Source organism: Manacus candei, unplaced genomic scaffold, assembly GCF_025592945.1.
Source record: "Manacus candei isolate 608988 ecotype Guabito, Panama unplaced genomic scaffold, ASM2559294v1 h1tg000068l, whole genome shotgun sequence".
In the NCBI taxonomy this organism is placed as follows: Eukaryota; Metazoa; Chordata; class Aves; order Passeriformes; family Pipridae; genus Manacus; species Manacus candei.
The window spans coordinates 341651-368136 of record NW_026138116.1 but is presented as its reverse complement, the minus strand read 5'-3'; the positions used below and the strand labels follow the sequence as shown (position 1 = coordinate 368136).

General features: G+C 38.7%; 1 protein-coding gene across 1 annotated transcript in view; it reads right to left on the bottom strand.

Moving 5' to 3' along the window:
• Positions 1-25606, bottom strand: part of HAPLN1 (hyaluronan and proteoglycan link protein 1) — a 53293-nt gene extending 27687 nt beyond the window's left edge. Inside the window, exon 1 of the mRNA XM_051806770.1 lies at positions 25398-25606. The gene's annotated coding sequence lies outside the window, so the exon portion shown is untranslated. The remainder of the gene's footprint in view (positions 1-25397) is intronic.
• Positions 25607-26486: the final 880 nt, after the last annotated feature.

The window sequence follows — 26486 nt, the reverse complement described above, 5'->3', positions numbered from 1 at the left end:
AGTGATCTTATGAGGGTTTGTAACATATTTAACCCACTCAGCTAAGAATGTTAGAACATCTGCTAATTTTTTGGGTGTGAAGGTTAGACTTTTTATTGTGGACTTTAATCAAATGAAACTGGCAATCCATATTTAACTCTGCCTGTGCAGAAATACAGCACGAAAAAATGAGAGTGCACAGACAAATATTTCTAAAACAAACTCCTTGCAAGACCATACCTGAGCAGTATCTGCGTTTCAAAACAGGTTCTGGTGTACTTTTGCTTTTCCAGACCTACTCTAGACCTGGTCTGAACATACAATTAAAACAATCAAAGCTGTATCACTGTATCTATATCCACTGCATGATGCAATTTGCTGGTGATAGACTTTCAAGATTAAAACAACCTTCTTGTAGGATTTGGTATTTCAATCAAGGCTGCAATTTAACTTAACTGTCAGAGTGGCAAGGTTGCTTGAACTAAGTAGTAAAGATGACAAAACATTTATTAGGCTGACTAGAAAGATCCATTTTATTTCAGATCCATTTACCATCTTAAAAGATGCCTAAATTACACAATGAAATGTTTGAAACCATGCACAAAGTTGGGTTAGGTTAGTGTTGTATATGCTGCCACTGCAGTTGCCCTGATTGATTTCTCATTCATTTCTACCTAGAATGCTGACGCATTAACTTAGCGTGCCAGGTAGGGTCTCTGCAGTCAGCAGAGCTCAGCGCTGCAGGGAAAATCTCTGCCAGCCTCTGAGAAGTAATTAGGCAAATGAAGACCTGATATAGAAAAGGAGGCATAAAATACAAGAGGTTGCTTTTATGTAGAGGGTTTGGACTGCTGTGTGTTTTATAGCTATACATTTCATTACTCTTATTTCTTGAAATAAAAGAGAGCTATTTCCCAACTTTGCCTTTCAAGAGACTAGGGTTTTTTTTCCCCCAATCATCAGATAATGGATGCATTATTTATATACTTTCTAATGCAGAGATAATTCCCCCTCCATTTTCTCTATCAGATTTAGAAACACATAAAATGCGCAGGGTACTCAGCCAAAACCGAGTTCAAGGTGTGAGCTTCACAAACAGTCCCTGTCCCCAGACAGACACAAGCAGTGAATTGTTTCAAGTCTAGATCCAAATACTGTAATATGAACCAACCCCTACTACAGACTGAAATGCAGAAATGTCATTGCCATTTTTTTCATATCAGAACACGCCTGTTACTTGCCTGCCCTTCCATTTCTTCAAAACCAGTTTGGGAGGGAGATCAAAGCCAATTCAGCATCCCTTAATCCTTTCTGTGGAGTGTCTAGAGGCAGCACAAGTGCTGCCTGCACACTGTTTTCCAGGTTGTCCACGCTCAGTAACTTAAGGCCACTCCCTCTTTCCTGGAAAGCTTGAGAGGCTGGTGACCTCCATTCTGGAGAGCAAGGACATATGTGGCTCCCTCTAGAGCACACCAGAATGAGGCTGGGCTGTCTGAAGGGTCACACAAAGGCAGCTGGGTGTTCCTCCTGCACTAGGGACTGCTGGCCTGGCTGCTTGGGAGGGCAGGACATGCTGGGGTAAAGACACACTGCTCTGTCACTCACAAACCCCATACCAGCCACACATGTATTTCCCCCAAGAGTCAAAAATGCTTTCGGTTAGGGGTCTATGTTTTTTGGCTGTTGACTAATATCTATCTAATTTACCTAATTCTTTCTCTCCTGGGCCCATTGAGTAGGAGCAAAGCCCACAGAGGCTCTGCAGAACTGCCCTGGGAGAGCTTTAACTGCTCATTAACACTTGGCTTCTACCTCTCACCTCTGTGGCAGTAGTGAAAAGAAATAGTCACATAACCACATTATATGACCTTTCTTGGGGATGGCATCCCCATCTCAACCAAGCTCTAAATGCACAGAGAGTGAAGCTCTGTTGAGGAGTAAGATTTACCTTCTGGTTACATGGATGGAGAAATCCACATATGTCTCCCTTCCTTGTCAAAGTCTCCCTCATGGGGGAAATTCCTCCATGTAGCACCATCAGGGGGTGATTGTCAGAACAAATAGTTTCAGGTTGAGTGTGATGCACTGAGGGCAGCAGGATATACCTTTCAGTGATATTTACCTGTACCTTCAAGGAAATATCCTGTTACTCTACAGAGTTTATGTGACAGCATCACACAGGCAGGACGAGAGGCAGGTCAGTGATGACTTGAAGATCTGTTTTTCCTTTTCCTCAAATATCCTAGATGCAGCTGGACAGTTTTATACCATTCATGCCACAGACATGGACAAAATCAACTTTATGGTTACACACATTTGATTATGTGGTTTTTCTGGAGCAATATACCCAAGATGGTGGTGCTTTAGATTTGCTAATAGGCACAGATTATGCCAAGTGCAACAGCAGCTGAGAAAATATGCATATCTGATGTGAGTTACAACCTTGTACCACTCTTCTCCTGGGATTCCCCACAATGGGAGCCATGGCATCCAGCCAGATACACTTTACCAAGCCAAGAATCTGACCCCTGGTGTTTTGTGGATTATCCAAAAAGCAATTAGCCAGAGGAATTCACATCCTCAGTTCTAGCCAAAGCTCCATTTCTGCAGCAGTCTGGGAAGACCTCAGGGGAGACATGATAGGTGTGGATGTTTCCATATTAAAATTAATAAAATCTTGGCTGGAAGAGTGATTTTTTTTTTTTTTTGGTAAGAAATGGTAATGATTAGTCATACTCAAGAAATTCACACTAGTTTCAATTACTGCAGTTTATGAATCTCCTGTCTCTCTGGACAGGGACACATAGAAGCTGAGAAGTGGTTTTTAAAGGGAGACTTCAAGGCTCAGGGAAGTGTTCAAGGTCACTGTACCTTCAGTGTTTAAATTCTCAAGAACTCTCCATTCTCGCACACAATTTGAAATTTTGACATTAACTACCATTTTGTCACACTTACCCAGTCATAATTCATCTACTACTGGCAAAACTAAAAGGTTGTAAAACACCAATGTTTGTGTTTATGTTAAATATTATTTAACATAATGTTCCAAAAATTAACAGAATGCCATGAGGTAATTCAACTGCATAAGGGAGAATACTGAAAAATAGCATTACATACCAATGTCTGTTCTTAATAAAATATTTCTTATTTACTCCTGCAACTACTCTCTGGCTACAGAATATGAGAGAATCCACTGTGTGAAGACAATATCCACCTAACTCAATATTCTCTCTCTGGTAGTAGTTAATAGCCTTTGTTGTGGAATGCCTTTGTTCACAGGAGTTAATTTTGTCTTATATCACATACTAATGTATTAATATATGTGATGCTTGTTCCCCTGAGAAGAAAGGACTTTTCACTTTTCACTGCCTGAACTCACAAGGGCACAAGAGGATATGGTGGTACAACCATCACCTCCTATGTTCCAGCTGCTGACACTGTCATAGAATGGATTTTATCTAACTCATAAAGCCAGTAAAGGCAGGGAGCAATGATATCTAAACCAAGCAAGAGAATCAGTAAAATCACTTTTGATAATTGAAACAGCCCTCAAATCTTTGGGCTATTCACTTCCATGCACAAACCTACTGTATAATATAAGCCTTTACAGGCCCACTCTCTGTGGAGCTCTGATCCATCTGAGAACTGGCATTAAGCAGAGAGAAATTAATGCTAATGAAATAAAATATGTGTATTTTCAGGGAGACGGAGCCAGCTGCAGTAATGAAGGGTCTCTTGCCTTTGGACACTGATGGTAGATAACACAATAGTAGGAGGACCAGTCTAGGCAGTACTCACTCTCTTCAAAAGCCTTTCCTAAAACTGGGAAGATAGAGAAAAATACTTCAATCTAGCTGATCAAACAGATTTCTGGTCTGTCCCAAGTCTCTTAAAGATCATACTTCAGAGACAAGGATAAACACCTGGGTTTTGAGGCAGCTGAGTCAAACCATAAGAATGGAATTTGGCTACACGTTGCTGACACTTAAGTTATTGTGTCTGTAAGTGAAACATTTACTTTTCACTGGGAGTCCAAACTATCGTTAAGGTCAGTTTATATCTAACCAATGTGGTCGGTGGAAGGTAGGTGTGTGTTTAACTGACCTAGGATACCTTTTGTCTAATAATTTTTGTCTTTGAGTAACTATTCCTATCTCCTTCAAAGATCTTCCATTCTCCAAAGACAAAAGTAAGATACTCAGTTCCAGCTACAGACTTGAGACCTCAGTTCACAAAATCAAAAGAAAATACACTTCTTGTCACGATTGCCCTTACACCATCTACTCTGGATTCTGTTTTTCACTCATTTTGCTAGGAAAACAAGTTTTTCTTGGTGAAAGAGTCCCCCAGCCTGATGGAATTAAGGCAAGACAGATCCAGCAGGCTGGTCTGTAAGCTGAAGGGTTCGCACATAGGAAATTTTGCTGATGCTACGGCAAGAAGAAAGAACAACCGGTAGCATGAGAATGATGATGTTTACATTCTCTATTAGAATGACTTATAGCTGGCTTTCCAAGGGCTCCTCCCATGACACTTCATTAATTAAGGTAATTTGGAAATTTGTGAGGCTGTGTGAGACTTGGGGCCATCCAAAAATCCAGACAGCTGCTGTCTGGAGAGCAGGTTGTCAGAGTAGTTCTCTAACCCAGGGCAGAACAGCTCAGTGCAAAAGAAGCATGACCATTCAAAGGCATTTGAAACCCCCTGCAGACTATTAATTCCCTGGGAAGAATGCTGATAAATTGCTTGTAGAGAGAAAGAAAATGTCTTTATGGTTTTTGAAGTGTCTGCCTTGCATTAGATATGAAATTTATTCCAGATGCAGGAGGGTAACAGTATTTTTGACTTTATTCATAGGGTATAGCCAAGGTCATGTGGTCTGGCTTTAGGACTAAAGGCTAGAAAATTTGGTACTCTAGGTTGGATACAAACAGGAGTACAGAAAATGTGCTGTAAGGACTCCCTGATGGAGTACTGACTACTCAGTTCTTGGAGTAGTTTTCTTTCTTAGTTTTGTTGGAGTTTTGTTTATTTACTTGTTTGGTTTTGATTTTGATTTTTTGGCTTTGGTTTTTGTTTTTTTTTTAAATAATGAACTATATAATTTGATCTCCCTCTTCCGTTTTTCTTGCCTTTCGGTCATATTTACAAAACTGGCTTTTCATCAGGCCCTTGCTGCTTTCTGGGTCCATTACTATCACCTAAACCTCTTCTTCAAGATACTTTCTTGGTGAGAGTTATATATCCCAATGCCCTGCGTAATTTCTGCAAGGCCACCCACTTTGGGAAAGTTCTGCCAGGGTTTTTTTCTGCTTCTCTAACTTTCACCCTTATTGATGCTTCCAGTTCTACCCATTCTTTTTGTGATCCTTGGATTTCTACAGGGACACAAACATTTTAAATTTCTAGTGTTCTGTCACTCTACCAAAGGTGAATGAAAGCTGGAGGCCTGTCTTCTCTAGATAATTGAAAAAATAAATCTCATATAGTTTATATAATTAGGTAGGTTCTTGAAATCTGTTTTTTTAACTTGTTTACTGTATCTTCTTCTTTTTCCTGTTTTTGGGAATTTGAACTACCTTCTGTATCTAAAGTTGTAGTGCTAGATTTCATGCTCTTAACTGAATGTTTAGTCCAATCTAAGCACCATTTTAAATCAGTCAGACAAAATTTTTGAGGTTTTTGTGTACAGAGAAAAAGCAAGGAATTTACCCAAAGCGAAACCAAGTGAGTTGGCTTTTTGACATTTATTTAATTAGGATCATTTTCACATTTAATTAATTCAAGCTGGGACATTTGGGTAGAGAGGCTCTAGGACATTCGCGTTACTAAGCACCAAAACAGTACTACATTTGTTGCCTCTAAACTCTATCAGATGCAGGGCCCAGGACGACAAGAAACAGGTTTTTAAACTAGTAAACTTACTTCATAATTCTCTGTGGTGAATGGTTGCTCATCCTTCCTGCAACTCAAGCCGTGTCTCCCCCAAGAGACCTTCCATGCTCTCAGCCACTTAAAATATGATGATGTTTTGAAGCAGACCTAAAAGATGCCTCTACACAATCTAAGTCTCCTCCGATTTCTATCAAGTACATGCACAAACTTGGCGGAAAATCTGTTATTGCACATGAAAAACAAAGTCAGCCCCAAACACAACCCCTCATATAAGGACAAAGAAAAGTTTCTTTTCTGTAAATATGGCAAAAAAGAATGAATTCAAGAGAAGCTAGGAAAATCACCTACTGATACTCAGTGTAGAAATTCCATGTCACTGCAGGCAGCTGGTTTTTAAACTTATTCAAGCTTTTTGATAAGTCATTCAAACCAAATGATCTTATTGCCCCTTAAAATTTAGTCTTTAGACGTTTTGCTAAGGAAATATTTTTAAAGTTATAGGATTGGTAATGCTAGGAAACAGTCCATGAAATGATAACAATATGAGCTATGGAATAGGCCAGATGATATTTGTTTTATCAGGGGGAGGTGCAACATCTCCATTGTGACTGTCCCACATTAAATTTGATGGAGTTCTCATTCCCTTTTGCCAGCTAAGAGGACGGTACCAGCAATATAAAAATTAAAATTAAAAACATTAACAGTGCTTTCATATCCTTTAAGGATGCCACTCTGGGAGAGAACAGATGCACTGCCAGACTTCCTGAGTGGGAGCTGGTGCCAGCCTGCTGTAAGGAACTACTGGAAGTGTAACATTTTTGTCATGGGTCCTGGTGCAAAGCATAAAACAGGACTCCTTGCCCAGCCAGCCATGAGAACCTGGTCCTGTCCTCCCTCTTTTTTTTTTTGTCATCTGAGAATTGCCCTGTTTGCACTTTTAATCTCATTGAGAATGAGTTTTAACAAGCTATTCAGTTTCCTCAAGAAATAATAGCAGAGATATAATGTTCTGCATATTTTTAAATTGCTGTTCCACGTTGCCAGTGTAAGTCCCTGTTGAATCATTGTCTCTAAGAAGGTAAACACTTTAATTTTACAACAGCACTGTTTTCATCAAACATCTGCTTCTTACTGCAATGATACATAAGTTTTCTTTGGATATTTCGTCACAAAGAATTGGCTGCAGGTGTAGCCAGATCAAAGCCATATGGAGATCACTTGTAAAAGCACAATTCTTTCAGCAGTACTTTAACTGAATTTATCTGCAATCAATGGCAAAACATACTTGCTACTGAGATCAGTTATTCTAAAGAAGGGGAAGGTCTAGAGGTCATGCCGTGAGTTCAGACTTTGTGTGACATGGGTTCAACTCTGCCCCCTCTACCCCTTGTGTAGGACTTTGAAGGGAATGTGGAAGTGGTGGAAAGGGTTGGTTTTCTATTTCTAAGCTCACTGTCAGTGACACCATGACCGTATTTTCTGTTGCTCAAAGGGTACTGTGGAAATGAATATATTTACAATTGAAAGGAGCTGCCACATTGCTGTAATGAGATATGTGTCTAGATCAGAAGGGGACTTCTTCATAAGGTCATCACTAAAAAACAGCACACATTTTCACATTCTGAAGCTCCCTGTCATGGCTGTCCACATCTATACACACAGATAGACATGCAGATATCTACTCGTAACACGTTTCCTCCCGTTTTTCTTAAATATCTTTTCATTGCAGTATCTTAAGCCTAAGAACATTGGAAAAACAGATGAGTCATATGATTGTTTAGTTAACATCTCATTAGTTGAATTCTATTGAGAACACGTGAACCTTTTTAAGATTGTGTGTATTTGTAAAAAAAAATCTTTCTAAATAAAGGCAACCCTTTCAAACTTTAATGTAACTAAACAATGTCACTTCAGTCTTATGCATACACTTTTTGTTTGATTTGGTTTTGATTTTCAAAACAACCAACAATAGGGAGAATACAACAAATTCAAACTATTGTCTGAAAACCACTTTTTGTTTTGCGTTCAAAAATGCACTCAATCATTTATTAAAAGCAAATAAAATATTATTTTCTGGTTTGCAGTAATGATAACAGAGACTTGCATGACACCCTTGGTCAGTCAGATGTAAAAAGGTGCCAAAAATTACTCTACATTCAAAGGTCCAGACTGCATATCTACCAGTTGCAGATATTGACTTACAGTGATTGCAGTGCTGCACTTTGAACTAAGGAATTTAACAGCAACAGAACCAGAAAAAGACATTTACTGGATTCAAGAGGAAGAGGTAAAATGGGAAATTATTATTTAGGATAGAGAAGGAAGAGACTATTATAAAAGGAGACAAAGATTTTTAAAAAATGTGGATGGCACAGTTGTGCTAAACCTCAAAATTTATACCTCAGAGCATCACCAGATGAGTTCAAGGAAGGGAATCATAAAATAAGTGGATGGTTGGGTTGATGGTCTCCAGAAAGACTGCAACAGAAAATGGAAATTTTGGCAACAGGGCTGCCAGGGTGCAACGAAGAGCTGGGCTGACTACTGTATATCTCCATCACCTTGACAATCTCTTTTCCCACTCCATGTCACTGGCAACATCTTCAGGCATTCTGCCCACATCCCTGGTCCCCTGGGATCAGAAGGGAGTAGCTCAGAATATGACATATCCAGGCAAGGGTTTGTTGGGGCAATCAGACAAAATGAAAACCCATTTTACAAAAACAGACCAAAAGAGCTTGTCTTGGTTAGTCTGGTAAAATACAGCTGAGGAGGGATATAGTTGCTCTCTATAAATACATCAGAGTAAATGTCAGAGGAGGAAAAGAACATTTCAGCTAAGATTTGGGAACAGAACTAGTGGGGCTGTAAATAAGTTCAGACTGGAAATTACATGATTTTAAGCTGTAGAAAAATGTCACAGCCTCCATGAAGACATTTTAGTATGACGGAAAAAAACACAGCAAGTTTTAAATCATATTTTAGCATGGAGGAAAGAAACACAGCTAGTTTTAAATCATAACTTGCCTGCTCTCTGAAAAACTGCCTGGGATGAAGTGGAATGTGGATAGGAGAGGACTAGATTATGACACAGAGGATCCCTTTTTTTTTTGTTCTTGGATACCTAATTTTTGGCAAAAGCCTTAACATAAGTAGGTTAATCGATTCTTATCTCAAGCAGAATTTTTTCCTTCCCTGTTATGACAGGCACAGACTCTCCTGGTTCCTGCTATTAATGATATGATCCAATACAATCAGATGGGGCTTCCTATTGATCCATATACAGCTACCAACATGCTCCCAGTAACACTCAGCACTGGTAGCAAAGCACCTTTCTCATCACTGGGACTTCTTACAAGAGATACTTCAAAGCAGCTTTTAATACTCTGACGGTTATCTGACTCCAGTAATTTCCTAAATGGACTCCATGCTCTAATAGCAACACCATTCTGCCTGATACAGGTCATTAAATATCTGCAGATGAAATAGAGACACATGTGGCTGACTTAATGGTCTGTCTCTTGAAATGCTTAGTCATACAGAAGGTTTCTCTCTGTCTGCTGCAGTGGTTATGTGCAAATGGGAAGAAGTCAGCCCTCACATTCCAGAGGTTTTGTAGAAAGCAAGCAAAATGGCAGTTCCATCCCCACTCTGGACCACTTAGAGTGATTTGGGATGTTAAGTTGTGAAAATAAAGATAATTTTAACACATACTTGTAAATCAAAGACGAAACATGAAAAAGGATGCAGGAGGTCCTCCAAACACTTTTCCCTGGTTTAATGCCCTCATAACGAAAAAGCACAAGGGCTTGAGGAAATTTCAGAAAATGTAAAACAGAGAATTAAGATCAACTGAATAATTTGCAACTGCTTGATAAAATCATGATGCAGCATATCATGGTTAACAAAACTCTCTTAGGCTGTGTAAGCAAAGGAGCTTGCAGAGTGTGCAGTTTAGTTGTGTAGTTTAGTGCACCGAGTACAATAACAAAAGTACATTGTATTTTAAGTTCAGATGTAGGAAGATGTGACTGAAGTTCTATACCTAGGAAATACTTACATTCTGCATCAGAAAAATAACATATACATTAAGAAAAAGAACGTATGGAAAGTCACAGACAGGAGATAGTTGAGTTTAGTACATACTAATATAGAGACTGAGAGAACCAAAGTCTAAGGATTGGTTTTAATTCATAGGTATATGAAATGAAACAGAAGATAATTTAAAAAAAATCCACGTAATTGTTAATTGAACTGTTCTAAGACTTATTTTTGGCTGCCAGCAATATCTGCTGGTTTATGGTCTTTTCTTTCAAGTAAAGTAAACCTGTGCAGGTTTCAGAAAAGAAAAACCAACAGGTTTTCTTGACAATCTCTGAATTGGACAGCTCAGTTAACAAGGAGATTGTATGGATTTGTTTAAGCCAGACAAGGCCATATCCTTGCTTAGTCAACAACAAGAATGCCCACAACACTGGTAGGCTGAAAATCAATGGGGTTTCAAAGACGTCAATTTAAATGAATAGGATTCACCTACTTTTTTCAGTGTTCCACTCAACCAAGTTAATTACAGGGATCAGCAATTCTACAGTCATCCAGAATAAATGCAGGGCTTTTTTTGGTGCTTTAATGTCCTCGGGATTATGCAGGGTATTTCAGCCCCACAGACATTATTTCAATAGCACCTTTGAACACCCTCCAGACAGTGTCACCCAACCCACACCCTCACCCATGAGGTGAAGCTGTGCTGCTAAAACAAGGACTCCTGCCACACTCTGGAGCGTGGTGGGAACAGTCCTGAACCACAAACAGGGATCTCTTATAAAGGTACTGGAAACACAAGATAGTTTTACACTCTTCCTGCCCATTTTTACTTTTTATTTTTAAAGATATATTCTTTCCCTGAGCAATTAGTGCAGGTGATCACTGGACACAGGGCAAGGCAAACTTTTACCTTGACACAGTTAGGCCCTTCTCAAGTTCTTTTTTTTCAGTCACTAAATCTTCACTGATACTTTCACACAAGTATGTGTCTCAGAGGCAACTGGAAAATTTCCATAATAAGCTTCACTGACTGCAAACAGGGGTGTTAAAACTGGCCTGTGGTGAAGGACTGAAAAGCAGGGGAAACAGGGCATCTCCAAAACTGTCTGAGGGGACATTCCCTGCCCCAAAGTGCTGATAATGGAAAAAGGATTGGTTTTCCCTTTGATGTGCTAATAGCAGGGATTGTTGCTGCTAAGCCTTCACTGCCCCACAGGGAAGAAAAGAGAACAGGAAGATCTACTGAGGATTGCCTTGGAAAGTTTATATTTCTGCTCATTTCTTCTCAAATGCTCCACAGACTGAACTATGGAACAGTTGTAATTTTTCTCCACCATATGCAGCATCACCTACCCTAAGTATTTGTCAGACCATGAGGGATCTGTGCATCAGCAAGGTTTAAAATTTCCTTACTGCTTTTTGAAGTTAGGATTGTGATTTTTGACTGGGACTATAAATTATCAAATAAATTGAGTTACTGGCTTCTACTTAAGCCAGCTTTCATCTCGGTGACATGTAGAAATTTCCTGAGCTATATAAAATGCAGAGCATACAGGGCATAGGACACTATTCTAGGATCTCTCACTTACTGGGAGTTTAAATCTTGTGGGGTCAGCTCAGTTTCATTTCTTTTTAGAGGCCAAATGCAAAGATCCACTTACATCCAAATGTCAAGGCTCACAGCATAAATGCTGTTCTCCAGGCTGGTTTGCTAGGGCAGGGTTTTTAAAGAGTCAAATAGCAGAAGAAGAAAAAGAGCCCCAAATTCCCAAACCTATCCCTGTGGAGGCCTCCATAAACTAACCCTAGCAGAGCTCCACCTCTCAGCCTGAGGGCTGCCAAACAAGAGACTGGGAGCTGTGCTAATCCCTAATTAAGTTTAATCTACACTAAAGAAGGTTTGTTGATTTAGTTAGATGGGTAGAGCAATGCTGACAGGTCAGTCCTAGTGTAGGCATAGCTGTAAGAGGGGGCAAAAAAGCCTCCCAAAGCATAATTGGTAGCAGCTGGTGAGGAAAGTGAGCTCTTATTATAAAAAGCACAGGTTTTTTGCACTTGTGTCATGGTATCAATGACCTGTAGAGCAACTACAGACCCTAAGTCCTGCTCTCCTGCACCCATGGCTGTCTTGGAGAAAAACCTGCCAAGCTGGTTTGCTTGAACCAGCCCAGGAACTTGCATCTATTTTGGCCACAATGGGGTACTTACCGCAGCAGTGGATGCTGCTACTGTGAACCGGAGAGCAGATGCTCTGCCTAAGATATAACAGGAAAAAAGCTGAAACCCTTCTAATGTGCTCCACTGCACATAGGCATTGCTATTTGTGTATATATACACACATATTTTCATATATATATGTGTGTATATATGTATATATACATATATGTGGATGACCATTATTCAAATTCCAACTGTTGAACACACTCTGACAATGCAAGATGTGTTTTTGGTTGACATGGTTGCACCAGTAAAAGCTGATAAGACTACCTATCTTGCAGAAATTTTGTCATCCTCTTTCCAGAGATGTCTATTCGAGACAAGGAGAGAAATTACCGAACATGAAACCTTCACTGAAACAATTTGTCTCTCTTTTTCTCTCTTGAATCCTCAAGACATTAAAAAAATTAATATTCACAAAATATTAACTTGCTGTTCTCTGGGAATGGAATCTCACAGGCTGGGCATGAGCAGGTCCCAGATGCAACCTCCATGTCCACCCCTCCTTCATACTTATTTGGTGGTTAATCTGTTTCTAAAATGGGTTATTCATGTAGAACAGTTATTTTAACATTCTCACAGGAACCACACATCCAAAGGGAGAAGTTTCTCATTTTAGGGGCCATAGCTGCTAATACAGCAAAAAGTAGTAAAGAAAATGTCACTGACATTAGCACATTAAAAAATATGTTTTCATTTGCTGTCACATGATAGCAATCTTTGAAAACGCCCTTTTCTTTTGGTTAATTTGAGGAATCTATACTGTTTAAAAAGCAGTTTCTTGAGCATCAAAATGAAATAATCTGAGAAAAATAAATATAATAGATGAGATCTTTAATAACCCAGTCTCCCTGAAAAGGCTGTAGACAGTAGAAGTCTCTTCGTAAAAATCAGGTCAGTGCTCTAATTAAAGCTGACATAGACATAAAAGCATTCATATAAACCCTGCATTTAATGAAGATAAATTTTGCACCTCCAACATGCCACTAAGAGATTACACTATACAGGACTAATGCCTTTGAACCCCGCTGTTTTAATCTGAAATTTACACTTCACAGCTTTTGAGGTATAGTCATGGATCTGCTTTACACAAATGTAGAGTGAGGACCATTTGCCTTGCACTTCTAGAGTAACTCGAGGCATTTATCTTTGATCTTTGTCGGTGTCAAGAGGAACACAATTCCTGCCGTTAGATACCAGAGGCATTTCAGTCTCAGGGAGTCACAGCTTCTCAGATGTGCTGCAGTGAAAATCAATTAAAGGAATGTGATACCTTCTCTTCCATGGGAAGGGGACAGAAATTGTAGCAAAAACAATTTCCTTTTTTTTTTTTTTTTCTCCAAGAATGGGGGCGAGGAGCTGAGGGGAACAGTTTTTGGCTGAGGATCTGGTTGGGACTTCAGTTCTAGGTATGGTCTAAATGGTTGCAACAGGTCACATCCCTTGAAAGTAAAAGGAGAAAACCAAAACTAGAATGCAGTGTCTGTGAGCAGTTCCTCACAGTTACTGTGTGAGTTAGTGGGTGACCACTATTTTGCAACTGGGATATCAAAGGCTCTAAAGTCAGATGCTATTTAAAAGCCAAGAAATCCCCCTCATTATTACTATAAAAGGGTTGGCACACATATTTTCTGAAGGATTTCAAATTGGTCATGAGAAAAGAAGAAAAAAAAGTGCTTCCCACTAGTCATCTGTTCCAAACACCTCTGTTTAAATGTCTCAAATTAGATTTTGTTGGAAAAAAGATACTGGCACACTCGTAACTTGAAATATTTTCCATTATAAACTCATTTCTAGTGTAAACTCTGAATGCATAAGCTATAAATAGCAGCACCTGGACTACAACACAGACTTTCCTTGTGTGCTCTGAATTCAGAAGTGATATTTGGACTTCAGCTGATTTCTTTCTTTATAATTCTTCATAAATTTTAACATTTATTTACCATTTATTTATCTTTAAATAAAATCCTGTAAGAAACTATTTTCTGTCTTGTTATTCAATCTGGGGATAAAAGATGTGTTTGCAGTGAAAGGCCTCACTTGCTGCTCAGGGAGGACATCCTGCAGCTCCCTGCTGTGCCATGGCATAACAAGCAGTAAATCTCAGGAAGAAAGAACTCCCAGGACTATGATCCAGTATCCAGCCTCTCTGTGCTCACTTCAAACTTCTAAGCATCTGCACTTTCTCAGTCAACTGTGATTTTATCTAAAGTGATATTTTTTTACCTTTCCTCAGAAGATTTCATTTCCTCAGTGAAAAGTTTTAAATTTTTTCTACTATCTTTCCACCTGTGTGTTCCCCTCCAGCTTCAAAATCCCCCTTCCTTGTGTTTGTATGGTCAGAATATAAAAGGATAAAATCAAACTATCTAGTGTTCTCTAGGACATCTAGAAGTAGATCCTCTAAATGTTCTAGAACACCTAGGACAATGTTACTACCTGAAAAAATACCCCCCAAAAACCTATGAAAAAGAAATTAACAAAATCAAAAAATATTAAAAAATCCCCCTCCCAAAATTCCAGACCAAAATACAAGAAATTCTCCCCCAACCCCCCCCCTCCAAAAAAAAACCAAACCAAAACAACAACCCACAAACAAAAAACAACCGGGGAAAAAACTCAAACCCCAACAAAACTAAGGTAAACCTTTCTGAAGCATATGAAGGTATTTGAGAATTCTGGTTCTCAATGTTTTACAAGGATAAAGAAAAAGACAATAGTAACTGTGCAGGCCCACTTTTCCTTTTGCTGGCCATCAGAAAAAAGGAAAAGTGACCCAACTTTTTGGCACTGGCAAAACAGAGTAGTGGGTACTGTCAAAGATAAATATTTGATTTTTAGCAGGCAAGAGGAGTGGTTAAACAACATCATCTCTACTTCTCGGTCACTGAAGCAAAGTTATTAATTCCAGAAGACACATCCACATCTTACTGCAGTGTTATGCTATAAATCTGAGAAACATCTTCAGCAGTGCAGGGTAGATGAGAAAGCACCCTGACCTGAAAATGCTTTCTGTCAAAGTGTTCCTTGCTGGTCTGTTGCTTGAGTCTTGTGGTGACTGTGCAATACCTCTCAGCAGTGTACACGACACAGTCACTGCACAGACACTGCAAACTGAGTCTGTCACCATCTGTGCATATTGGCATAGGCAGAATTCTCTGCACAACGGATGTGTACAAGAAACACCCATAAGATTTCTCCTTGCTTTGAAACTGTTGAACGTGTTTTTATTAAAAAATATAAATATATGTATAATTTTAAATTCACATCCACTTGTATCAAATGGCTTCATGCAAGTTGCTATCTCTGTAATGCTAATTAAGTGATTTGCAAGAACTACAAATTATTTTCATGGTTCTGAAGAAAACCTGCTTAATATGAGCTTGTAGAAAGAACCTCTGTGGTCCCTGGAGGAACCTGCAATGTTGTGCCTGGAAAAGCTTCTCTCAGGGAAGCCCACAGCTCCTATTTGTTTCAAAAAAGTTAAGTATAGTGTCAGAAGTGTAGCAATTCCTGTTTAAATACAACACCATTAACACTTTCATGGGTAACAGCTTCTGCAGAATCACTCAGTTCCCCTAAATGAACTACAGTGAACAGGTAGAGAGAATCATAGAATCACACATAGGATGGTTTGGATTGGAAATGACCCTAAAGACCATCACCATATCTGCCCATAACAAGGATAAGATCAGACAGACATCATGATTCTGAAAGCATCTTTTCCAGCTGTATGTCCAAGTTCACCCTGGTTTTCCTCCAACAGAAACTCCAAAGTCAGAAATGTACTCATGCTAAAACCTTGAATACACTAGATCTAAAATCCCTAGTATCTTCTTTATGCAATAAGTAGCTTAAAATATGAGCATAGTGTACTAATACCAAAGTAACTTGGGGGTGCAATTAACGGTGTTAATAATGGCACCCTGGCCCCCATAGTCCTTATGAAATAAATACGAGAGGCATTGCACCAACTGGGCTGAATAAGAGGGAAATGAGTTGACATGGGTGATGATGTGAGGTATATTTCCAATGCAGTGGCTTTCCAGGTTTGGCTTGGTCTTGAATTTTTTTTCTTTGTCTTGGATTAGCCACTTTCCAATGCCTTGGTGCAGAGGAGATCATGTGTTCTGGTAACTGAACCCTTTACAAACAGTGGCAATCCATCTAACTCAAGGAGAGGGGATGTGTTACAAGACACACTGACAGGCTAGATGATGTGGTTGGCCAATATATGGAATAATTTTACCTACTCTGAATAAATGTACCTAAAAGTATTGCAATTATGTCTACAAAATTATAAATTAAAAATTTCAGAAGCTAGAGATACTTTAAAAGGAAAATGAAGTTAAGAAATCAAAATGAATGTTATTGGCCTCTGAGTCAATGGTCAGAAGACATTAGCATCGACAACCTTCACTGTAATTATTTAACATTTTTCAGGCTGCTGTATTAACCTTTGGAAAAGTAAATAATGGAAAGTTGTATGATTATTTTCAACAAAGCATGGGCCAGAGCTGCCTTTTTTTGTCTTCTTCAGATAAAACAATAACCTCATTGCTCAAAACTTTTTGACCAGATTTTTATTTGCCTTCCACTTGTGCAGATATTTATATCTTTGTAAAGTAAATGCATGGCATTGACATTCAATGTATCTTAAACAAGGTGAATATCAGGGGTTCCACTGCATTGAAAAAAGTTGCATAAATTTCCATATATAATTTCTATTACTACATGTATTTTTTTAGTTTTAACTTCGAGCACTAAAATGTGTTGTTTATAAGTGACAAGCTGTAGGCATTTTTTTGTAGGTTTTATTGTTGTTTCTACATCTTCTCTGTGTAGTTTTTTGTATTTTTTCTATAAGTGAGTTGGAAAGTTTCTGGGGCAAATTAATACCTTTTCCTTTTTTTTTTTTTTTTTAACCTTCAGAATTCCCAGTACTCTCAGCAGCCTGGATTATTTTATTTTAATCACATTTACTTTTAACATCTCTTCTGTATTTGGAATAATCACTATTTGAAGTACTGTGGACAATGGCAGCCCCAAATCAATATGAGGGCTGAGAATTATTCCAGCTTCTAGTGGAATTGTTGCTCTGGGCTCAGTGACTGGCTTGCTGTGATTCAGTAAAACTCATAAATCCTATTGGAACTCTGAGCTTGCATAAAAACAGTGATATTGTATCAACTGAGCAATGGTCAATGATTGAGATGGACTCTTCACGCAGTTCCTCTGGACTTCCTTCATTATAATCCACAGTGAAATATCTTTACAGTAAAATGTTCTAACTGCTCAGCAATGCTTTCTTCCATGTTGCAAGTAATACATAATTAAAAGATAACAATTGTTATTTGTTTTCAGGTGCCTCAACCTCAAATTGATGTTGTGTTCTATTCTCTGCTAATACAGCAAGCATAGTTCTCCCCTTGAAACAGAAAGGAACTAAGATGGCAATAGTGATTCCCTGGAAGTCCTCTGTGGGCACTCCATTATGAACTGAGAAGTTATCAGTTTGAGTGGCAGGGAGATATAACCAGTGAGGTGCTGGTCTTCAGCTTTTCAATAGAGACTGACTGTAATCACACCAGAATTCCTGCAGCAGTGAAATGACAAACTGTATCACAAGTATACAACAAACACTAACTTGATGGTAATGGTCTATTTTGTGCCTGTGGACCTTTGGCTATCCCCTACTGTGATTTTATTTGAGAAAGAGTAAAGCAAAGGTCAGCATCACAGGCAAATTTCTTGGCTCATTCCTCACTGTCCAAGCAATGCACTATATGGATATATCTGAGGTCATTTTGAGATGAAAGATAGCGATTCAAAAGGCTCTTCTAGCACTGAATCAACCATGATGCAGCCACAGCTTCCTGAGTCAATCTTGAGATGCTGATCAGTTTAGTGCTGGAGAATTGCATTAAAGGTCAAAGCCAAGAGCAATTAAGGGCTGCATGATAAGAAATTGAAGACTCAATTGAAAAACACAGTGTAAATGAGTCTCATGTTTTCTGTATGCTGTCTTTCTTTGCTTCCTTCAGCTAAACACAGTTCTAGGAGGCCTGTTCAACATTTCACAGCAGTAGTTACCCTGCACAGAAGAGTGGAGCTTCCTACTCTCTATTCTTGTGTGAGGAAAAACAATTAGTGCAATTTAGTTTAACTTCACTCCTTCTTTCCCAGTATTTTTGCTCTTCTTCCTTTTTCCTCAAAAGGCAACAGGGAATGATGCTAGACTGGAGGTTTGGCATAATTCTGTAATATCTTCTCCTTTTTTCTTCTTTACTCTCTCTAACTTGCCTCTGCAGTTCACATATTCAAGCTTTCCATTATAAGCACAAAGGTCAAAAGATTTTCTTACTGGGAGTCAAGACTGTTATCTAAAATTATGACTTCAAAACTGATGACCTAATAAAACAAATCCAAAAAATGTTGTGGGAATTGTAAGAGTAGACTGTTATGCTTTCTAGGCCATCTGCCATATTTAAACTTCCATGACAGAGGAGTGTGAACCAAATTCTCCTTGAGGTAAACCCACAGGTATTTCCTGTGTGCTCTATTGTACTCACTAAAGTCTGGGGAGAGTTTATGTACCCACAGAGAATCAGAATTGCCTTTTTCACAATTTCCTAAAATGACAACATGCATCCTAAAAACATGAGAATAAAAAGTTACATCTGTTGAAAAGCAGAGTGTTTCATTTTCCTTTTGCTCATACTTATTTGAACATTTAAACTGAACTTGAAAACATTTAATTGGGTGGCATAAACAGAGAGCTAAGATTTATTGAACCAAGATTCTGGATTTCTGACGACTTGGGGTGACAGTTTAGGGAATATTCAAGCCTGACATAAAAAATATGCTAAATTGGCTATTTGATATCAAAGGGACTTAAAAGATGGTGTGCTTTCACATTAGAGACACCTACCTCCCTCTCTTTGGAGGTTTATAAGGTGAGCTCTTGTCCTCCAACATGTGGTCACCATTTCTACACTTATATCGATATGATTTTGGTTTCCTTTTATGTGGGAAACTCAATATAAACTGGACAGTTGGTACTAACATACATATATATATTTTAAAAAGTCATAAAACCTATAAATCATAGTTCCATAGCAGTTTCTGAAGTAATAATAAAGAGTCAATGAATATCATTGCAGAAGGAGGGTTGTTCTCTGACATGATTATTTTGCAAACTACAAGTCACAGAAATAAATACAGTTTTGAAGAAACACACAATCAGCTAGAAATAAAGTACATTTCCCCAGTACAATGTCAGGAAACAAACAGATTGCAGTAATTCAGTAATGGTGCAGTCCTGAACCAGCATTCCTCAGATAAAACAATAGAATCTCCATCAATCATCAGATGCACCAAATAGAGGTCACCCTTACAAGATCTACATCTCCTGGTCTGGAAATAAATGTCTGTGCTTTCTCTTGACACTTTTCCATAAGTGTGGTAGTTTAATTTTCTGATAGATGCCCGTTATTCCTTTGCTAAGTTCTATTCAAGTGAAGTTATCTCACAACTCTCTGCATATTTTTTGCTGCTTGATACATCTTGAGAAACAGTAAATCTAAAGTTTTTATCAGCTATCCCTCAGAACAGTGATATGCATAGGCAAGGATGCTGCTTCTGTCTCAGAATTGCAGTACATGATTGAAAATAAGTAATTGCCAAGTTCCGTACACCCAGGTGAGTTTTGAAGTCAGATTGGACTGAACTGTGTCTGCAGAGATAATATGTTTGAATCTCTACGTTCAAGAAGGAAGTGTTACCGTCTTGACCCACAAATTGTGAACACTCATTAACCTCTTTGGATTTTGTTAAACACTCTTCTGCTTCTTTAGATGCCAAAACATCTTCGTGGGTTGTTTTATTTCTGCCAAAGTTTACCACATTCTGTTTTTTTAAACTTTTTTCCCCATTTTTTTCTCTAGTCTGGTAAAAAAATTTTAACTTCAAAGTCCCTTCCTACTTTGCATTTTCTAAAAACCTATGCATACTTTCTATTCACTTATCCAAGTTACTAATGAAAACCTTGAGAGTATCAATGCTGACTAGTCCTGGCAAAATCCTATTTAAAATGAGCTTCTGTTTTCACAGTGAGATATTTGTTTCCTAATCAGTTTTGAAAACACGTCACACTACTTTAATCAAGACAATATCTCCCTGGCTTGTTTATGAGGATGTTAGAGTGGCCACTATTATTCTCCCATCCTGTTGGAGAATGGCCTACTGGATTTGAAAGTTTTTCTTACTATCTGATTTGATCAGAGCTGAACTTACATTAAAAAAACCAGATATGGAGGCTGCTTCTCTCAGCCTGCTCATGGGGGAAAACAGAGTGAAATGCCTGGAAACGGGAAGCAACAACCCATTCATTGGCTACATTGATTGCATCTATAATTGCTGAATTACTGTTCTATCCCTTCACTCTTTCAGCTGGGCAAAATCTAGAAACCCTTTGATATATCAACACTTTTATTGTCTCTCCTTGGTTCTTGGCTCACAGAGATGACCATTAAATCCCCAAAGTACATCAGAGCAACATGGCATGATACCTGTGACCAGGCACACCACAACATCCACAACCAGACAAATACACAGTCACTGCATTAATACATTCTTAGAATTATTCAGGTTGGAAAACACCTTTAAGATCAAGTCCAACTGTATTTGAAGTGCACCAGTGAAAATCTGTTCCAATGAAACCAATCAAAGAATATATTCAACAACATCTGAACAAAATAACCAAACCAAACAAAAAAAAGTGCCTGCTTGCAAGATTTGCAATAAAATCTGTCATGCTTTGCCCCACCCATTTTATGTCTGTATAATCAAAGCCATTAGAGAAACAAGTTACAAACACTTAGTAAGACTTCACATTTTGCTTCAGACATTTGGAAATCTGGAAACATAGTTTGAAAATAACAACGTGCAGATAAATCTTTCAGAGCTAAAAAGACAGGTAAGTCACCTATGAAGCAGAGAATCCAGCCAATTAGCCCATTTGCTGCTATGGTATTTTACCTTCCTAGACTTTAATTCATAAACTTTGCCTGATTAATGGAAAAGTAGATTTCCCTCACTTTAGCTGACACCTTGTGCCTCGTGTTAACAACCTCCTATGGTATGTTGTGTAAACCTTGAGAAAAGTTTTCAGAGAATCAGTGCAGGTAACTGCTGTGTGACTTCTTAATGCACGTATTAAATATTTGTTTTCAGAGCTATTGATACTGTTTAAGACATCAATTCTGTTGTCCTAATTAAAAGAAAAAAAGAAATGCTTTCAAAGCTAAGAGAATGAGCAGGACATAGAAACTGTTTGTTCTGCTAAGTGTAATGTTGCCATTTGATTGACTGTTCAATGATGAAAATCTGTTCAATGATGAAAATCAGGGGAAAGCAAAGCACAGGAAGCTTGATTTTGACATGTATTTTGCTTCAGTAGCCATTGTGGCACCTACTTGAAAAATGTGGTGTCAGAACCATGGATTCATCTCCTACTTTGGCTACCCAGAGTATGACTGCAGTGGAAGCTGTGGTGATGGTGACATTTTAAAAAAGTTTAGGAAGTAGAAGCATGTAAGCTGGTCACATAGCATAAAGCTGATCACAAAGTATGTCCAAATGCATGTTTGCCTGCTTAAAACTTTGTAATTTGATGGGATTCTTTTTAGAGATATAAGAAATGACAGCACCTGAACATCCACCAGCGAATAAACAATCCAGTGGGAAAAAAAAAAAGGCAATTTTCCTTTCCCTAGTAAAGAGAAAGGACAGTCTAAGCTGTGAGTGTGTGCAATGTCTGAAGGAGGTGGAGATAAATGGCAGGTGGGGAAAAAGATGGGGAGGGTTTATGACCTTTTATAAGCCATCAGAAATAATACAATATTTTCTTTATCCATGGCTATCATTGACAAAATATTCAGGGATAAAACAAAAGTGGGGTTAACAAAAGCACATTCTAAGTAACAAAAGAGTTTTTTCTGGAAGGAGCTTTGAAATTCTGACTGCTGAACAAAACTGCTGACAAAATATTTGTACAGACATCTTTCCACTTTTGCAGCAACAGCTCAGTACATCCAACCAAGTGCTAAGTTGTGGATATTTGTCACTGAGTGATTTAACAAGTCTTTGGAAATAGATGTTAGTGGCAAATTATAAATAAAAGATGAACTGATTTTGTCTAGTCTAATGGGCACTTAAAAAGCAGAAATAACCTCCCGTAAAAATCTATTAAAATAAAAAACAGAAAACAAAAACCCCAGCTGATATTTTTTTAATGGTAAACACGAAAAAACTAATCACTTACAGTTAAATAGCACCTGAATTAGTTACAGATGTTGTGAATAATAGAAAAATCTGCCAAAAGACTGGTCAATATCCACTAGGTGGCATGTGGTGACCGTGTTAAATCGCCTTATCTCCACAAAACCTCCCATTCATACAGCAGATAAAGAACTGCATTATTAATTTATACCACTGCATCCACTCTACACCTAATATTTGTTTAGCCAGCTGTTTCCTCTAATCTTCCTTAAACACGATTGATTGAAATCCTAAGTATATTCAGGCTTTTTTATTTTTTTTCCCCCAAAGAACATTTTGTTACCTACAAGTTACAAGCTCCCTTTTCAAGTGCAGCACTGTATACTACAGTTACTAACGGCAGAGACAGAATGTCTAATACTTCCTCACAACCAACAGAAGCAGCTTGTCATATGAAAATAACTTTTTTTTTCCCAAAAAAATTTTAATTTCCATAGAGTTTTAAGCAATGAAATACACTGTCAGGTTTACAATGAAATGCAAAATACTTCAACTTCCAAAGATAGTTTAAGTACTGCTTCAGTGAAAAGGCAAATGAGAAGCGGAAAATATTAATTTCAGTTCTCACACTTTAATCCTTGTAGTGAATTGGAAAACGTTTAATATTTTTAAATATAAGCAATTGCAAAGTCTCTCTTCACTTGAAGATCCTAAAAACACTTTTTAAAGAGTGGTCCATATTATTTCCAGGCTTTTACTGAGGGGTAGGGAAGTTGAACAACTTCATTAAGTATTGATAATGGTTCTTTTAGCTCCAGGTTGTGATCAATAGTGGGTAAAAATATTACTTTTAGTCACATATGAGCATAAAATCAGAAAGGCTGGGGACCTGCAGTAGAAAAAGCTCTTCTTACCATTATTACAAACTTTAGAAATAAAATGCACTCCACCATGCAACAGAAAACTCTCCACTCTGCCTCAAGAGGTTCTGAAACCTCTTCTCCCCCTGCCTCAAAACTTTAGGGGGTCTTTTTGTTTTGGTTTTGGTTTTTTTAGGTTGATTGGTAGGTTTTTTTAGTAGGTTGTTTTAACCATGCTCACTGAAGCTAAGGGGAAACTGAACCTGCTATGTTTATAGCGAAAGGATGCTTTGCTGTGATTTACACTGCCAGTGTAATTCTCTGAAGAGGACATTTCTGTGGATAACACTTTTCTTCATAATGACACAGGGCTTTTTTGGTGTTTCTTAGTGGAATCTGCCTATACATTCAGGATTCTCATTAGGAAGACAGGCCTTTTGGCACAATTTCAGTGCAGACTGGTAATGTCTTGATTATTACACAGACTTTTATTTTTGTTTAACTTGAAAAAGCTGTTCTCTACACTTCTGTCCCTACTTTGCTCTAACCACTGCATTGAAAAGTATCACAAATTGATATTTTCCCCCCACTTTCTTTCTGTTCCTTTCTACATTCTGTGTTCTTCCCTTTGACCTTGACACCAAATGTAATACCCATAAATATACGAGGGTTAGATTCTCAGATAACACACTCAGAGAAACTTGACTTAGCTATGCTTTATAGGCTTCACTGGATATGAAAATCCAAGGAAGCATGAGCTGTCTCTGTGCAGCACAAAGATTTAGCATCCTGTATGACACGCCTTAACACGAGGCTACAGACTCCTGGTTCCCTCTTCACCGGAGCTAAGGATAATTTTCCTGCTTATGATACATTTCTCCCCATGCTGAAAATAACCTGCCTCTAGATACTGTGTTTATGGAGAGGGTGTGTATCCATAGTTACACAGCCTCACTGCATCTGTGTTCTCAGCTACCACATCATAAATATTTCTAGCAATATTTCCCTAACAAAACAGGACCCTTCCCAGATTGCTTCTTTCCACATTTAGGCACTAAAACAGCCTTGGTAGCCATTAATATGAACTCATTGCTGTTAATTACCCACACGATTCTCTTGGACACATTGCTAGGTTCCCAGAGCCTCCTAGAGGTGTTATATCATTTACATGACATCGCACAGCCATTTACATGGCAGCACTTTCTGCCCTGGAAGATCCCAGCAGTAATTAAACCCTCACTAATTACATACAAATAGCAATAAATCTCCTTGATTCAAACACACAAATGCTTTCCAGCCCTTTCTATCTATACCTACCACACAAGTAGTTTTGCCATGAAAAACATTTAGAATGACAACTTTATATGTGTTTGACCCCAAAACCCAAACAAACAGTAAAATGATACAATTCCCACAGCCATGAATCAGCTAATGTGCAGCTACACATGTTAAATGCTGCAGCATCAAACTTTCTTGGTGAGTGGAGATGGTACAGAAACCTGTGCCAAATGTTATTCAGGCTTTCTCTGACAGTAAATAGCCAAACATGACATCAGCATGCAACATATCACATCTTATCAAAACCTTCTTATTCGAAAGGGATGGGCACTACTTTGTGCAGACCTACTTCCAGTCTGTGAAATGTTTGTTCAGTCTACCGTCCTCTTTTTCCTACATCCTAAAAACTTCTAAAAGCACCTGAATGGATGGAGAAATACGTAAGGAAAAAAAAAAAGGTACACAGCTTTTGTCTTTCAGCTGGAATCTGCAGTTGCAATTTGATCTCTCCTTTGGTAATACAGAGCGCTTAAAGTCAAAGACACTGAAGGTACCCAGTTTCAATCCGTCTTTCACCATCGCCCCCCCGCCTCAGCTGCCAAATCAGATCGCTCAAAAATCCCTCCAGTGCAGCCCTGCAGTTGATGCCACGGGCTCTGCTCACTGGATCCCCATCCGACTTAGAGAAGCAAAGGAGTAACAAACTTTTCCAAAAGTTTGGTTAGTTTGTTGATTTTCTTTTTTTTTACCTTGCGCAGAGCTCCCGACTTGAGATGCTCTCAGAACTCTCCAGCAGTTTGGGACGGAGGGCAGCGAAGTGCGGAGAAAGTTTTTGGAGCTCACCTTAAGTCAGTGTATGCGTGTGTGTGTCTATGTCCCGAGTGTCTCTTTGTGGCTCTGGGTGGCAGAGGACCTGATTCAGGGAAGAGAGAGCCACTTTCTCACCGAGAGGAAAAGAAAAGCAACACGTCATGAGTTAAGTACGCCTCCAAGATCTCTTAATTACAGCTCAATGTGCTTCCTTCAGAACCCAGGAATGGGAGGAAAAAATAAACCCACACATTCCGTTTCCCTCTCTTTCACAAACCCACACTCAGCCACCCCCGCCCCAGCGCGCTGCCCTCTCCCTCCAGATCCCTGTCCTCTCCCCTTAGGTCCAGCCCTCCTAGATCCACACCTAAAAAAGCTTCTCGGTATGCACACAACTCCCGAGCTAAAAACTACATGGAGCTAAAAAAAACAAACCAACCAACAAACAAACAAAAAAACCCCAAACAAACAAACAAAAAAAAACCACATAAAAAAAGGGTGGGGGGGAGGAAGGAATTAAAAAAGAAGGAAAAAAAAAAGAAGTTGCTAGTGTTCCTCATGAAGGGACCATTGAATTTAGGGATTTAGGGTGTGTGACACCCTGAGAAACATGATACTTCTGACCACTTGCCTCTGCTCATTCCCTGCCCCCGCTCCTTATTCACACCCTCTCCACCCCGCATTAACTTTGAAGGTGGAAACTTGGTTTCAAACAGGGGGAAAGTGATGCATGAAAGGGGTGTGCAGAGGGGAGGAAACAACTGGACCCAACAAGATCACAGTCTGTTTTTCTTTTATCCCCAATTTCCAATTGAATTATTAATCCAGGAAACAAACCCAGCTTCTCTTGTTACACCCCAAATACAGACAACACCTTGCTCAGGGTACTACTTCCTAATGTCAGAGCACTACTTCCTAATGTCAGGCAACTGTTGGCTCTGAGTCTTTATGCAATTTCTGAATACTACCTCAGGCCAAAGTGTTGCTCCAGTATCAAAAATTTCTGGATTGGTGTCCATTCCACATCATGAGACATACAACCCCAAAAAAGTCTGCTAAAACCCATGCATTATGTGCCTTTAGCTCCCTAAATGCCATGGAATGAAAAGCATGAGGATTGAG